Source organism: Rhinopithecus bieti, unplaced genomic scaffold (assembly GCF_001698545.2).
Source record: "Rhinopithecus bieti isolate Rb0 unplaced genomic scaffold, ASM169854v2 scaffold_12077, whole genome shotgun sequence".
Lineage (NCBI taxonomy): Eukaryota > Metazoa > Chordata > Mammalia > Primates > Cercopithecidae > Rhinopithecus > Rhinopithecus bieti.
In genome coordinates this window covers 1,022,275-1,036,916 of record NW_016807340.1, presented here as the reverse complement: position 1 = coordinate 1,036,916, position 14,642 = coordinate 1,022,275, and the positions used below count along the sequence as shown (strand labels likewise).

The window sequence follows — 14,642 nt, the reverse complement described above, 5'->3', positions numbered from 1 at the left end:
AATAAATGAAATTGAGGCAAAAAAAAAAAGATCAAAGAAACAAATAGTTGGTTTTTTGAAAAAATGAAAACAATCAACAAACCTTTAGACAGACCAGGAAAAAAAGAGAGATGATCCAAATAAATAAAATTAGAGATGAAAAAATGAGAAACTACAATTGATACCACAGAAATTCCAAGGAACATTAGGGGCTGCTATGATCATTGATCATAGTATATACTAGTTACTCATAAACTGTAAAACCTAGAAGAAATTGATAAATTCCTGGATACATACAATCTATCAAGATTAAACCATGAAGAAATTCAAAACCTGCATTAGCCACTAGTAAGTAATGAGATCAAAGCCATAATAAAGAGTCTCCCAGCAAAGAAAAACCTGGGCCTGATAGCTTCAATGCTGAATTTTACCACTCATTGAAAGAAGAACTAATATGAATTGTATTCAAATTATTCCAAAAAAATAGAGGAGGAAGGAATACTTCCAAATTCATTCTATGCAGCCAATATTACCCTGATAGCAAAACCAGACAAAGACACATCAAAAAAACAAAAAACAAAAAAAAGCAAACTACAGGCCAATATCCCAGATGAACATTGATGCAAAAACCCTCAATAAAATACTAGCAAACCAAATTCAACAACACATTAAAAAGATCATTCATCATGCCCAAATAGGATTTATCCCAGGGATGTAAGGCTGGTTCAACATACGGAAATTGCCAATAGCCAAGATTTGGAAGCAACCTAAGTGTCCACCAACAGACAAATAGACAAAGGAAATGTACATATCCACAATGGAGCACTGTTCAGCCATTAAAAAGAATCAGATCATGTCATTTTCAGCAATATGGATGGAACAGGACATTATGTCAAGTGAAATAAGCCAGGCCCAAAAAGACAAACTTTGCATGTTCTCACTAATTTGTGGGAGCTAAAAGTTAAAACAATTGAACTAATGGAGATAGAGAGTAGAATGATGGCTATGAGAGGCTGGTAACCTGAGGTCAAGGGTTCAAGACCAGCCTGGCCAACATGGTGAAACCCTGTCTCTACTAAGAATAGAAAAATTAGCTGGGCATGGTGGCGCGCATCTGTGGTCCCAGCTACTCGGGAAGCTGAGGCTGGAGAATCACTTGAACCCGGGAAGCAGAGGTTGCAGTGAGCTGAGTTTGCCCAGCTGCACTCCAGCCTGGGTGACAGAGCAAGACTTTGTCTCAAAAAAAAAAAAAAATCGATGCTAGAAGAATAATTTGGACTTTAAACTCCACATCAAGAAACTTGCACTTTCTGATACAAGCTAGAGAGAAAGATAACAAATTATTCAAACAATAAAGACATTATTATCTGCCTATATTCTAAACAGAATAGAACTTTCTGGAAAGATAGAAATGTGCTATATTTGCACTGTCCAATACAGTAGCTAATTAGCCACATGAGTACTTAAAATATGGCTAGTATAACTGAGGAACCAAATTTTTTATTGTATTTAATTGTAATTTATTTACATTTAAATAGTGACATACAGCTAGTAGATTCTCTGCTGTACAGTACACTGGTACAATGTGCTCTTCTGTGACAATGTGAAAGATGGATTGGAAGGGTCAGAGATTATACATGGGGAGGTCAGTAAGAAAGTCATTACAATGGTCCAAATGAGAGACCAAACTATGAAAGAATGTCTAAGAGTAATATTTGGAAAGGAAACCAATGGGACTTGACAATTGATTAAAAATAGGTGATGAGCAAGAAGATTGAATCAAAGACGGTTCAGAGATTCTGGACTTTGTGATATGGAGAACGGTTGTGGCACTGTGTATGCTTTCCCAAGAAAAGTAATTGGAAAGGGAAGATTATTTCAATTTCTGACATATCAATTTTTTTTTTTTTGAGATGGAGTCTCACTCTGCTGCCCAGGTTGGAGTGCAGTGGCGTAATCTCAGCTTACTGAAACCTCCATCTCCTGGGTTCAAGTGATTCTCCTGCCTCAGCCTCCTGAGTAGCTGGGACTACAGGCATGCACCCACCATGCGCAGCTATTTTTTTTTTTTTTTAGTAGAGACAGGGTTTTGCCATGTTGGCCAGGCTGGTCTTGAACTCCTGACCTCAGGTGATCTGTTCATCTGAGCCTCCTGAGAAGGGCTGAGACCCGGGCCTGCAATCATCTGGGAAGTAGATGTGGGGAGGTGGAGAAGCAGTTCCCCACTGCCCTGCCACCCACATCTGGCTTGCCCAGCCAATTGATTATGCTTTTTACATCATACCTAAAAACCACACCATCTGACTTTGTTCTCGACATTGTATTTTAAGACACATTTAGGGTGTTGTGGAGGGCTAAGTATATATTGGTTGTTACTGTTCTATGGCATTTACATATGAAAAATATGCCACAATTAATTGAATAATTATTCTGTTATTAATATTTAGGTTGCCTTCTTATGCTCCACTTAGTGTTTCTGATGCTACTACTCATCTCCTTTCATTGCTTCTTATTCTGTGCCTGCCTTAAAATGTGGATGTTGCCCAAGGTTCTGTTGTCAGGTATCTTCTTTTTTTCTGTCCTTTCTTTTCCTCTTTTCTCTTTTATCTATCTGATCTCTTCATGGAGGGGTGAGGGGGGCGTAAATAACTGTCTATTCCTTTGGGTAGGATTCTGGAGACCTGACTCAATCAGATTATATTCTCAGGGAGCTTGGCTTGGGTAGGTTATGAGGTTGAGTCATATATTTGTTTGAAACGGATTCTCACTGTGTTGCCCAGGTTGGAGTGTGGTGATGTGGTCTCGGCTCCCTGCAACCTCCACCTCCTGGGTTCAAGCGATTCTCCTATCTCAGACTCCTGAGTAGCTGGGATTATAGGCACCCGCCACCATGCCCGGCTAAGTTTTGTATTTTTTGTAGAGATGGGGTTTCACCATGTTGGCCAGACTGGTCTCGAACTCCTGACCTAAGGTGACCCACCCACCTCAGCCTCCCAAAGTACTGGGATTAGAGGCATGAGCCACCATACCCAGCCAAGGTTGAGTCATATTTCACCAAAGTTTATGATGTAGAGATCCCTTTCTGAACATCTGAAAAGCATAAAGCTGAGGATAAGCAGGCTGAAATAGAAGCATAATCTATAGATGAATATGACAGCTATATTCATGTAGAAGGCAGAGCAATTTAGAGGAACTAATGATTGAGAAATGTTATAGCTGATGGATCAGAAACAAGTCTGAGGGGATTTATTGAAGTTGAGACTATGAGAGATTTTACTTTGATTCTTATGCCTACTTGTTTGGGTTATTCAACAATTAAAGAGTGTGTTGAAAGGGCTGACAAAATGGACAACGGCCACCTAATCTAGACATGACTTATTTTGTGAGGTCTAAGAGTGATTTTTTAACCATATTCTAGACATCGTTGCAGAAATCTCTTTTGTACATCAAATTTGATATGTCAAGTTGGGCGTGGTGGCTCATACCTGTAATCACAGGACTTTGGGAGGCTGAGGCGAGCAGATCACCTGAGGTCAGGAGTTCAAGACCAGCTTGGCCAACATGGTGAAACCCTGTCTCTACTAAAAATACAAAAACACAAAACAATTAGCTGGGCATGGTGGTGCATGCCTGTAGTAAATGGAAGATAAATTATTAAGAAAAACATAAGGAGTGGGTTCAGAAAAGAAGAAAGAGAAGAGGCCCAAACAATAATGAAGATATGAAGGACCTAGAAAAGAAATATTTGCAAGAAAAGCAAAGAAAATATTAAGAATCGTTGTAAAATGCTAAAGAATGTAAAAAGGAGAAAGAAAAGCAACAGCAAAGTGAAATAGCAAGAAAAGGGTTTAAGGAATGGTTGGAAAATGCAAAAAATAAAACTCATCCTGCTCCAAAGAGCTATGGTTATGCCGAAGGAAAACATAGAGGCTTTTAGAGAGGAAATTCCTATTCAGAACCAGCCTTTTATAACTCAATCCCATGAAAACCAATACATAAACCCCCTCCCAAAGAAACTAAGGATCCATCAGGAAAGAAGAATGAAAGATCCACGACAAAGCAGCCACACAGGACATCATTTCTGGCAATTAACAAAAGCAGAACAATCTTTACCTTAGAACTCTATGCAGAATACAAAGACAGTATACATAGGAAATAGAATGCTTTTACCTGGAGCTATTAAAATTTAAAATTAGAAATGGTTTTTTGCTGCTCAATCAGCGCTCAGCATTTGATGTGATTATTGATAAGTTCTGATTTTTGCATTCGTATATGGGGTCCCTATAGTTAATTGAGGAAGACATTTTATAAATTTTAGTTTTTATAAATATCTCAAGGTTGATCTTGGCATGTTGTTTCACAGGATACGTAACCGAATATCTAACAATTGTGTTTGTATTTAGCTTGTATTAAAATTACACTGTAATATCAAAAAAATAAAAAATAAGCACAAGCACCCAAGGAAAAAATGATAAATTGGATTTTGAAAAGTTAAAACTTTTGTGCATCAAGAAAGTGAAAAGACAATACACAGAATGAAAGAAAATAGCTGCAAATTATATATCTGATAAAGGGCTAGTGTCCATAATATACAAAGAACTTTTACAACTCAACAATAAAGACATCTGAATTTTAAAGTGGTGAAAGGATTATAATAGACATTTTTCCAAGGAAGATATACAAATGGTCAATAACCACATGAAAAGAAATACTCAACATTTTTAGTCATTAGGGAAATGCATATCAGAACCCCAATGGGTACCACTTCACATTCACTAAAATGGCTATAATTGTTTTTAAAAACATATTAATAACAAATGTCAGTGTGGAGGTGGAGAAATTATAACTTTCATAAATTTCTGGAAGGAATGCAAAATGATGCAACCAGTGTGGAAAATACTTGAGCAGTTACTCAAAACGTGAAACATAATTACTATGACCCAGCAATTCCACTCCCAAGAATGTACCTGAGAAAACTGAAAACGTGATCAAACAAAAACTTGTAAACAATTGTTCATAGCACTATTATTCACAATACCCAAACAGTGCAAACAACTTAAGCATCCATCAACTGATGAATGGTTAAACAAAATGTAGTATATTCATAACATGAAATACTTACTCAGCTATAAAAAGGAATAAAGTGTTGACATATGCTACAACATGGATGAATCTTGAAAATATAATGATAAGTGAAAGAAACCAGACACAAAAGACCACATGTGATTCCATTTAAAGGAAATGTCCAGAATGGGCAAATCCTGACACAGAAAGGAAATTATGGAAAGAGAAAATTTGGGACAAACTGCTAATAAATACAGGATCCAGGGGAAGGAGGGGATTGAAAAGTTCTAGAATTAACTAGTGGTAATAGTTGCACAACTTGGTGAATCTACTAAAAACCATAAAGTGTACACCTTAAACTGGTGAATTTTATACTGTGCAAGGTATATGTCAATTTCTAAAATACTGTTGAAAAGCCAAGCCAGTGAGTACCTTTATTGAGGTTGGTAATTGAGAAAAAGCTTTGGGAGAGACCCAGATGGGCTTTGGGAAAGCTGGAGCAGCATTTTTTTAAATGTGGATTGTGGTTATTTGCTTTAAAATAGTTTATTAAGCTGTGTATTTATGCTTTAAGTGTAACTCTGAATGTGTCTTATATTTTATAATAAACACTTTTAAGAGAGAAAAGGTAGAGATAGTAAACTGGCATCTATATATTGTTTACAAAAGAAATTAAAGTAGTGAAATTAACATGAAATTTCATTTCTTCAGAAATGAGATAAATTAAAGTATATTTAAGGTAATGATTTTTATGTATACTACATACATGTGTTGGTATCATAAACATATTCTTATATTTCAAATAGGTATCTTAAAAGATACGTATTGTTGCCAAAAGGATTGTTCAAAATTGAAATAAAATCAGAGAAATAAGGATTGGATACAAATGGGAAACACTAACCTCAAAATTTACAAATAATAAAAGGTAATTATACATTTCCCTAAAAGTAAAACAATGACAAATTAATTTATAACTAAATCAACAGTTTTGTGGACTGTGAAAAAAAATCAGAGAACCAGATAGTTTTATTTGAAAAAATATACACTTAAAAATTATCTGCAGTATATCCAACTTGTATTCTTTGCCCACCCACTTTCCTCTTTCCTTTCCCTTCTCTTTCTCCTCCTCCTTCTCCTCTTCTTTCTTCTTTTATTATTTAATACTCAAAGGTGCCAAAAGGAAAATAGAATAAAGTAGAATAAAGAAAGCAAAAATAAGGAATGTCAAGAGGAAAACTTTTACTTAATTTCACCATTTCTTGACATTAAGTAACGGGTACATTCATAAAAGTTTCTTGTAAATCAAATTAAATATTCTGGAAAAGTAATTACAAAAAAGTATACCTAATAACAGGGTATTCTTCTTAAAATGGAAGCATTCTATTACAGCTCTAATAAACATTTCTGAAGTTTGTACAATTGGGATTACTACTCTATACTTATTTAATTTTCCTGAAGAAGGATAACTTTGGTAATATGTTTATTGGATAGATGTATTATTTTTTCCATAATTGAACATTTTAGTTTCAATCTTGGAAGGCAATATAATGTAATAGTTATGAACTGTCATTCTAGAATCAAATATTGTTTTATATTCTGGCTACATTGTCAATAAGCTATGTGATTTTTGGTAATTAACTTATTTGTGCTTCAGTCTCCTTATCTTTAAAAAGAACATAATAATAGTACATACAGCATTGGGTTTTTGTAAGGAATAAATGAAATAAATATGTGTTTGTGTGTGGTTGGATGTGCAGAGAGAGTTGACAATAAAATTTCAGCACATGATCAGTACTAGTAGAACTAGTGGTAATAATATCTATTATTTCATATACTATGAATCTTTCTCTAAAAAGTCTACCATATCTATGTGTATTAATCTATTTTCACACTGCTATAAAGAAATATCTGATACTGGGTAATTTATAAAGCAAAGAGGTTTAATTGACTCACAGTTCCACATGGCTGTGGAGGTCTCCAGAAACTTATAATCATGGCGGAAGCTGAAGGGGAAGCAAGCACCTTCTTCACAAGGCAACAGGAGAAAGAAGAACGAAGGAGGAACTTCCATCAGATCTCACAAGCACTCACTCACTATCATGAGAACAGCGTGGGGGAAACCACCCCCATGATCCAATCACCTCCCTCCCTCCACACGTGGGGATTACAGATCCCTCCCTCAACACATGGGGATTACAATTCGAGATGAGATTTGGGTGGGGACACAGAGCCAAATTATGTCACTATGAATGGGTGTTGCAGGAAGTCAGGGACCCCGAACAGAGGGACCAGCTGGAGCCGAGGTAGAAGAACATAAATTGTGAAGACTTTATGGACATTTATCAGTTCCCAAAATTAATTCTTTTATAATTTCTTATGCCTGTCTTTACTGCAATCCCTGAACATAAATTGTGAAGATTTCATGGACATTCATCAGTTTCCAAAATTAATACTTTTATAATTTCTTATGGCTGTATTTAATCTCTTAATCCCATTATCTTTGTAAGCTGATAATGTATGTCACCTCAGGATCACTACTGTAAATTGATTGTAAAACATATGTGTTTGAACAATATGAAATAAGTGCACATTTAAAAAGAACAGAATAACAGCGATTTTCAGGAAACAAGGGAAGATAACCATAAGGTCTGACTGCCTGCAGGGTCATGCAGAATACAGCCATATTTTTCTTCTTGCAGAGAGCCTATAAATGGACGTGTGAGTAGGAGAAATATTGCTGAATTATTTTCCCAGCAAGGAATACCCTGGGGAAGGAATGCATTCCTTGGGGGAGGTCTATGAACAGCTGCTCTGGGAGTGTCTGTCTTATGCTATTGAGATAAGGACTGAAATACACCCTGGTCTCCTGCAGTACCCTCAAGCTTACTAGGATGGGGAAATTCCCGCCTGGTAAATTCTAGTCAGACCAGTTCTCTGCCCTCGAACCCTGTTTCCTGTTAAGATGTTTATCAAGACAATACGTGCACAGCGAGACATAGACCCTCATCAGTAATTCTAATTTTGCCTTTGCCTTGTGATCTTTATTGCCCTTTGAAGCATGTGATCCGTGTGACTTACTCCATGTTCATACACCCCCTCCCCTTTTAAAATCCCTAATAAAAACGGGCTGGTTTTGTGGCTCATGGTCGTCATCACAGTCCTACCAATACGTGATGCCACCCCGGAGGCCCAGCTGTAAAATTCCTCTCTTTGTACTCTTTCTGTTTATTTCTCAGACCGACCGACACTTAAGGAAAATGCAAAAGAACCTATGTTGAAATATTGGGGCTGGTTCCCCAGTAAATGGAAAAAAAAAAAAATCCTTCTTACCTAAAATCCTTTTTTCCACCCAAAACCCAATCCAAGAAAAAAGTATCCTTTAAATCCAAACTCATTTCCTTAGCTATTAATGCAGTTTAACATAGCTACATATTAAAAGTTACAAATATGCCAGGCTTTGTCCATGTAGAACATCATTTTTTAATCTGTCAGCTTCTGACGTTAATAACACTGCAAAAAGGATAAGAAATTACTCATTTGACTCCTTCATGATAAAAAAATTGAAATTTCATCTGATAAAATGAAACACCCAACATAGACCTCTTATTTTATCCCAGAATACACACGAAGCAGTAATTTTACTTGATCATTACTTCCTGAAGCGTCGAGTTCTATAGTTAATTCCGAAAGTCCTATATGTTCAAACAATGCTTCTCGTGTTGATTTTCTCATGTAGGTATGATTTGTTTTACTCACTGAAGCCAGAGTGGGTTTTGTTTTTTGTTTTTTGTTTTTTTAATATCTGATTATGGCACTTGACTGCTTAAAATCCTTCAATGTCCACACATTGTTTTTGGAATAAGAAGCTAAATCCTAGATACAACCTTCAAGGCCTCACTTGATTTAGTCCCAACTTCTTTTTCTGCCTCATTGTTCATTACTATCTCCTTCAATTGCTGACCCTTGGCCCCCAAACCTGCTTCCAGTTCCCTGTATTCAATATCAAATGCTCTCTTCCTCTGTCTGAAATATTTTTCTCCCTGCCTCTATTCCTTGCTCTTTATCATACATCTCCAATTCATCCTTCAAGTCTCAGCTTAAATATCTCTTTCTCAGGGAGCAGGTTATATTCTCACATTATTGTATCATAACACTTTATGCTTCTCCTTCATAGCGCTTAACACAATTGATGTTAATTATTTGTGTGAAGGATTTGCATAATACCACTTACCATACTAGATTGTAGTCTCCATGAAAAGAGCAAGCATAAACGTCTTACTTGCTATCATATCCCAGCATCTAATCTGGTACATGGTGCATACTCAATAATTATTTATACAGCACACGAATACATAAGGGGAAATTTCAAATTTTATTTCCTTGCATTGCCTCAAGTTAAAACACAAGAAATATTATGATGAATTTAAATGTCAAATAAGACACCCAATACATATACTTAGCCTAGAACTGTGCCAGACTCAGTAATTATTTATTGCTTATTATATATTGAACACATATATCACTTCTTGGCCTTTTGGCTAAGATCAAGTGTAAGATACATTAAATTATATTATTACTAGTCAATATCTGGCTATAAAGTCATAAAACATTTACCAAAAATTGATACTAATATTAAGCCTTCCTGAAAGAGTCCTATTGAATTCCCATAAATAAGAGGAAAACTTAAATGAAAGTTTGCTATTTTAACATCTGTGGCATTCAATCAAAACAATTCAGTAGCAATGTAACTAGAATGGCCCATATAACTGGCTTGGAATGCATGTTTGATCATATCTTGTATATTTCCATGGAATCACTCTCTTCCCCACTTGCCTGTATTAATAGAAAATCCATTATCTCTCTCTTGAGACCTACCCTTTCCCACTCTGAGTCCAGTGGCTTACTCACTCTAAACGCCTGGCTGATGTAGAAAAGCTTTCTTGGCTCAGCACAGCTGTTGTTTCTTTCATTGCCACTAGATGTCGTTGTTGAAACCTAATATACATTCATAGTCTGATGGCGGTGGCTTGTCTATCCCCAGCAAAATCCTTTCCAGACCCAGACTCTGTATAACTGCACACTTGAGTGTAAATTAGGGGTCTTTAATCTCCTACTCAGATGTCCAGTTTTCTTCTCAAAGCATGAAAAACAGGCTAGGGTGGCTGAGTCTAGACGGGTTTATACAGCCCTGGTAATACATTATGCTCACGACCTGCAAACAAAGGGGCACCGGTTCAAATATGTCTCCTTGATATGTTTTGTTTATCCACACTGCATTTGAAATTTCATATAAAAATTTTCACACAGGCCGGGCACAGTGGCTCATGCCTGTAATCCCAGTATTTTGGGAAGCCATGGTGAGCAGATCACTTGAGGTCAGGAGTTTGAGAACAGCCTGGTCAACATGGTGAAACCTCCTCTCTACTGAAAATACAAAAACTTAGTTGGGCGTGGTGGCCTGTGCCTGTAATCCCAGCTACTCCGGAGGCTGAGGCAGGAGAATCGCTTGAACCCAGGAGGCAGAGGTGGCAGTGAGCCGAGATCACACCACTGCACCCCAGCCTGGGTGACAAAGCCAGACTGTCTCATTAAAAATTTTTTTTTAATTTATAAAAATTTTTCACACAAACAAGCTGGATCTCCAGTTTCTCTTACTGCAATACTGAGCTCCTATCTGGCACAGCAACACCATCTGGAGCTGAATCTCGGTAGCATCTCTCACCCCCTCCATATCAGATTGCTCAAGGCAAGCACTTCGCTGCAGTGCCCTCCACTCCACATTCCCTGATGCTGGCTGTTACCTGCCACAGCCAGTTGAATGTATGGTGCCTGTTCTAGGCCCTGATGGCTGTCCAAGAGCAAAAATCCAGGGTCCACCTTTTCTCACAGGTTTTCCTATATAGGTCTGTGGTCCTTACCTGCCACTACATGTGAGTCAAGGACACTTTTGTCCATCAGAGAAATCTCCAGGACCTTTCCTCCGAAAAGACTCACTGACCCCCATCCACCCAGCGACAAACTCTGCAGACAAGACCAGCCACATAATTTGCAAAGCCCAATGCAAATGGAAATTCAGAACCTTTTGTTCAAAAGTCAGGAAAAGAGTGTCAGTAAAAGTACTACAATATTACATTTTTTCCTTTCTTCCACAGTGTGTCTCTCTCTTCTTGTGTCATGGTGATTTTTATTTGCTATTTAAAGTTGTGCTCCCTCAGGCATGGGAATACTTGCAGGGCAAGTACAGACCTTCACAGGTACCCAGGGGCCCTGCCTGTGACCCTACATGTAGCCCACGACCTCTCTGCATCCACCAAACTAACAGTCTGTGCCCTGCTCAGGGCAGAAAGGTCATTCTCCTTTTCCCACAGTTCCATGGCCCCACTGTCCCAATCCATAGTGGATAGGCAACCACCGTGGAACAGGAACCTCCATGCCATGCATTCAGTGTCTGGATGAGGTGGGCCAAAGACTTTCCTGCCAACTCACTCACCAAATGTACCGTGGAGTTGCCAGCCTGGGGCAGAGACAGCCACCACCTTGCCCTGCCCGGAGATGCTGTGGGGCACACATCGACCCTGAACCTCCCATATCTGTGCTCAAGCTCCCATTAGAGAAAAAGGCAATGGCAGAATGCTGCCCATCTCAGCCCCAACACGCTTGAGGTGACCACCTCAAGCAGAAGGCACATCAGTTAATGGGGTGCAAGCAGAGAGGAAGAGGCAGGGTGAGGCCAGGGTGTGAGGGCATAGGAAGCAGGCAGCCATGAACCCATCCTGGGGAAGTGGGAGGAGGGGCGATCAGGAGGGAGCTGAGGCTCCATGTACCTGGCTCATGCTCCATTGTTCCATCGGACTTCACTTACGAAAATACAGATTCTAAAATAAAACTACAAGGAATGTCATGACAGAAAATGCTGAGCATTAAGCCCCATTATGGGGCCCTTCTGAGCTGGGGATCCTGTGTGACTGCACTGTTCTCACACCCTAAGGCTGGCCCTGTCAGCAGACAGTGAGATCTGAAGAGAAGAAACTTTGAAGCGACAAAAATTTTGTTACACCCTTCCTCCAGGTTCATGGGGACCTACTTACCATATGTTTCAGAACCTAGGGGGGCCCTCAAGTGACTCTTCTCTGAAGAAGAAAAGTTGATTTGATTTATTCTGTGCACCTAGCATAAAGGTGGCTGGCAGTTTCTTCATATATATGGTGTCTGACACAGTGGTGGAGCCCTACAACGCCACTTTCTCAGTCCACCAGCTCATAGAAAACACAAGTGAGACCTTTTGCGTTGATAATGAAGCTCTCTATGACATCTGCTTCAGACCCCTAAAGTTGCCCACACTCAACTATGGTGACCTGAACCACCTGGTGTCTGCCACCATGAGTGGGGTCACCACCTGCCTGCACTTCCCAGGCCAGCTGAAGGCTGACCTTGGGAAACTGGCCATAAACATGGTCCCATTTACCCGCCTGCACTTCATGCCTGGCTTTATCCTGCTGACCAGCTGGGGCAGCCAGCAGTACCGGGTCTTGATGGTGGTTGAGCTCACCTAGCAGACGTTTGATGCCAAGAGTATGCTGACTGCCTGTGCAACCCCTGCAAAGCTGCTACCTAATGGCAGCTGCCATTTTCAGGGGCCACATGTCCTGGAGGGAGGTGGATGAGCAAATGCTTAACAGCCAAAACTAGAACAACAGCTACCTTGCTGACTGGATCCCCCACAATGTGAAAACAGCTTTCTGTGACATCCCACCCCCAGGGCTAAAAATGTCTGCTGCCTTCACTGGCAACAACATGGCCATCCAGGAGCTGTTCAGATGCATTTCAAAGCAGTTCACTGCCATGTTCAGGCACAAGGCCTTCTTGCCCTGGTGATTCGGTGAGGACATGGATGAGATGGAATCTACTGAGGCCAAGAGCAACAGGAACAACCTGATGTTCGAGTACCAACAGTACCGGGAGGAGGGAGAGTTTGAGGAGTGGGCCTGGAGGAGGTGGCCTAGTAGAGCCTTCTGTTAGATAGAAGTGACATGAATTCTTGATTTACTCCCAGTGTGTTCTATGAAAGCCATGTCTTTCTGTGTGTGCACTTGCTGTGTGTTCACCTGTATTAAAGCATTTTCATAGCAAAAAAGAAAAAGTTATCTAAGTTATGAAAGTTTTGCATCACCAAGCACGGTAGTTAGGCAAAGCAAATCCTCTAAGAAATTCACACTTTTTGAAGAGGGTGATTAAATCATTAGTAAGATAAAATAACAGCAACGATAATAAAAGCATTGACACCTTCCCAAGCAACAGTGTTGCCACAGGGAAAGCAACTCGCAAGTACATTTGTGTTCATTCAGGTATGATTACTGCTCTTTGCTTTTAACTGGATTTGGTAGAAAAGAAAACTATTATAAATACACGTTTTTTTAAGTGTCCAATGAAGAAAAAAAGGAAATATCGTATATTTTATTATGGGAAGTTATCAACTTATATTGGCCAAAATCTTCTGATGATCACCAAATAAAAGAATAGTAAACCAGTCGGGTTACAACTTAATGAGGAGCCTCAGCTTTTTTTCCCCAGAACACAGACTGGTAAGGAGAAGAGATAACTATTTTCTTCCGTTGTTTCCCTCCTCTTTTCATCTAAGTACATTACACTGAATATTCTGTTAGATTATATCACCCTGGACTTTACCTCCTCTTTCTTCTTTCAAAGGCATTATGTTAGCACATTTTATACCGAACGTATTTTACTATGTTCCTGATTCATAATTATATTATTTGAATTTAATGTTTTGTTGATGTCAACATTGAGATTATCACAGTTTCATTAAGCATATTTCATGCTGCAGTGTGTTTTGGTCACTGGCTCAGGTTATAGCAATAAGGATTCTAGAAAAATAACAAATATATTAGTTTTATGTGGCATAAATCACTGTGCAAACATTCAATTTTATTTCACAGTCTGTTTATTATTCCATCATTCCCTCCCATGATGTTAATAGTTTAAATTTTAATACATGGATGTAACACACAATCCACAAGTTGTTTCATTTGGCTATTTCAATATAAGAAAACAAATAACAATGAAAGGGAAGTTTTTGCCATCTGCTATTTTGAAGAACTATTATTAATGCATAATCTAATTATTGTACAACTATGTGGTTCTCAGCCTTTATGTTACTTTATCTTTTTGTGAAAAAAATAAAAAAGTTCTTTAAAAAAGTTCTACCTTCAAAGAGCTCTGGAGTCCTCAATTCCAGAGGTTTCAGTATGCTTCAGTAACTGTCTAACCTCGTCAATTCCAGTGGATTCAATACACTTTAGTAAATCCCTCCCATCGCCCTGCTTTGAACCTTGTCTTCAACTCTAACATTAACCCCAAAATACTACTCTCTGACAAGTTCTTACCTTGCCAGCCCTTGACTCATCCATTGATCCTTCCTGATCTCAAGTCCTTCCCTGCCAACCGGGACACTACGGTTTACCACTTGGCATATCATTTCCCTCTAACAAGTTTAATTCTCTAGAGCATGTGTTTGATTTCATAGTCACTAATAAACAATTTCTCAATTTTTTAATTGGTCTTTGTCCTTCTTTCTTATATAC

At 38.6% G+C, this 14,642-nt stretch overlaps 1 pseudogene; it reads left to right on the top strand.

Moving 5' to 3' along the window:
• The first annotated feature begins 12,245 nt into the window (after positions 1 to 12,245).
• On the top strand, positions 12,246 to 13,062 carry LOC108535368 (tubulin beta chain-like; annotated as a pseudogene).
• Positions 13,063 to 14,642: the final 1,580 nt, after the last annotated feature.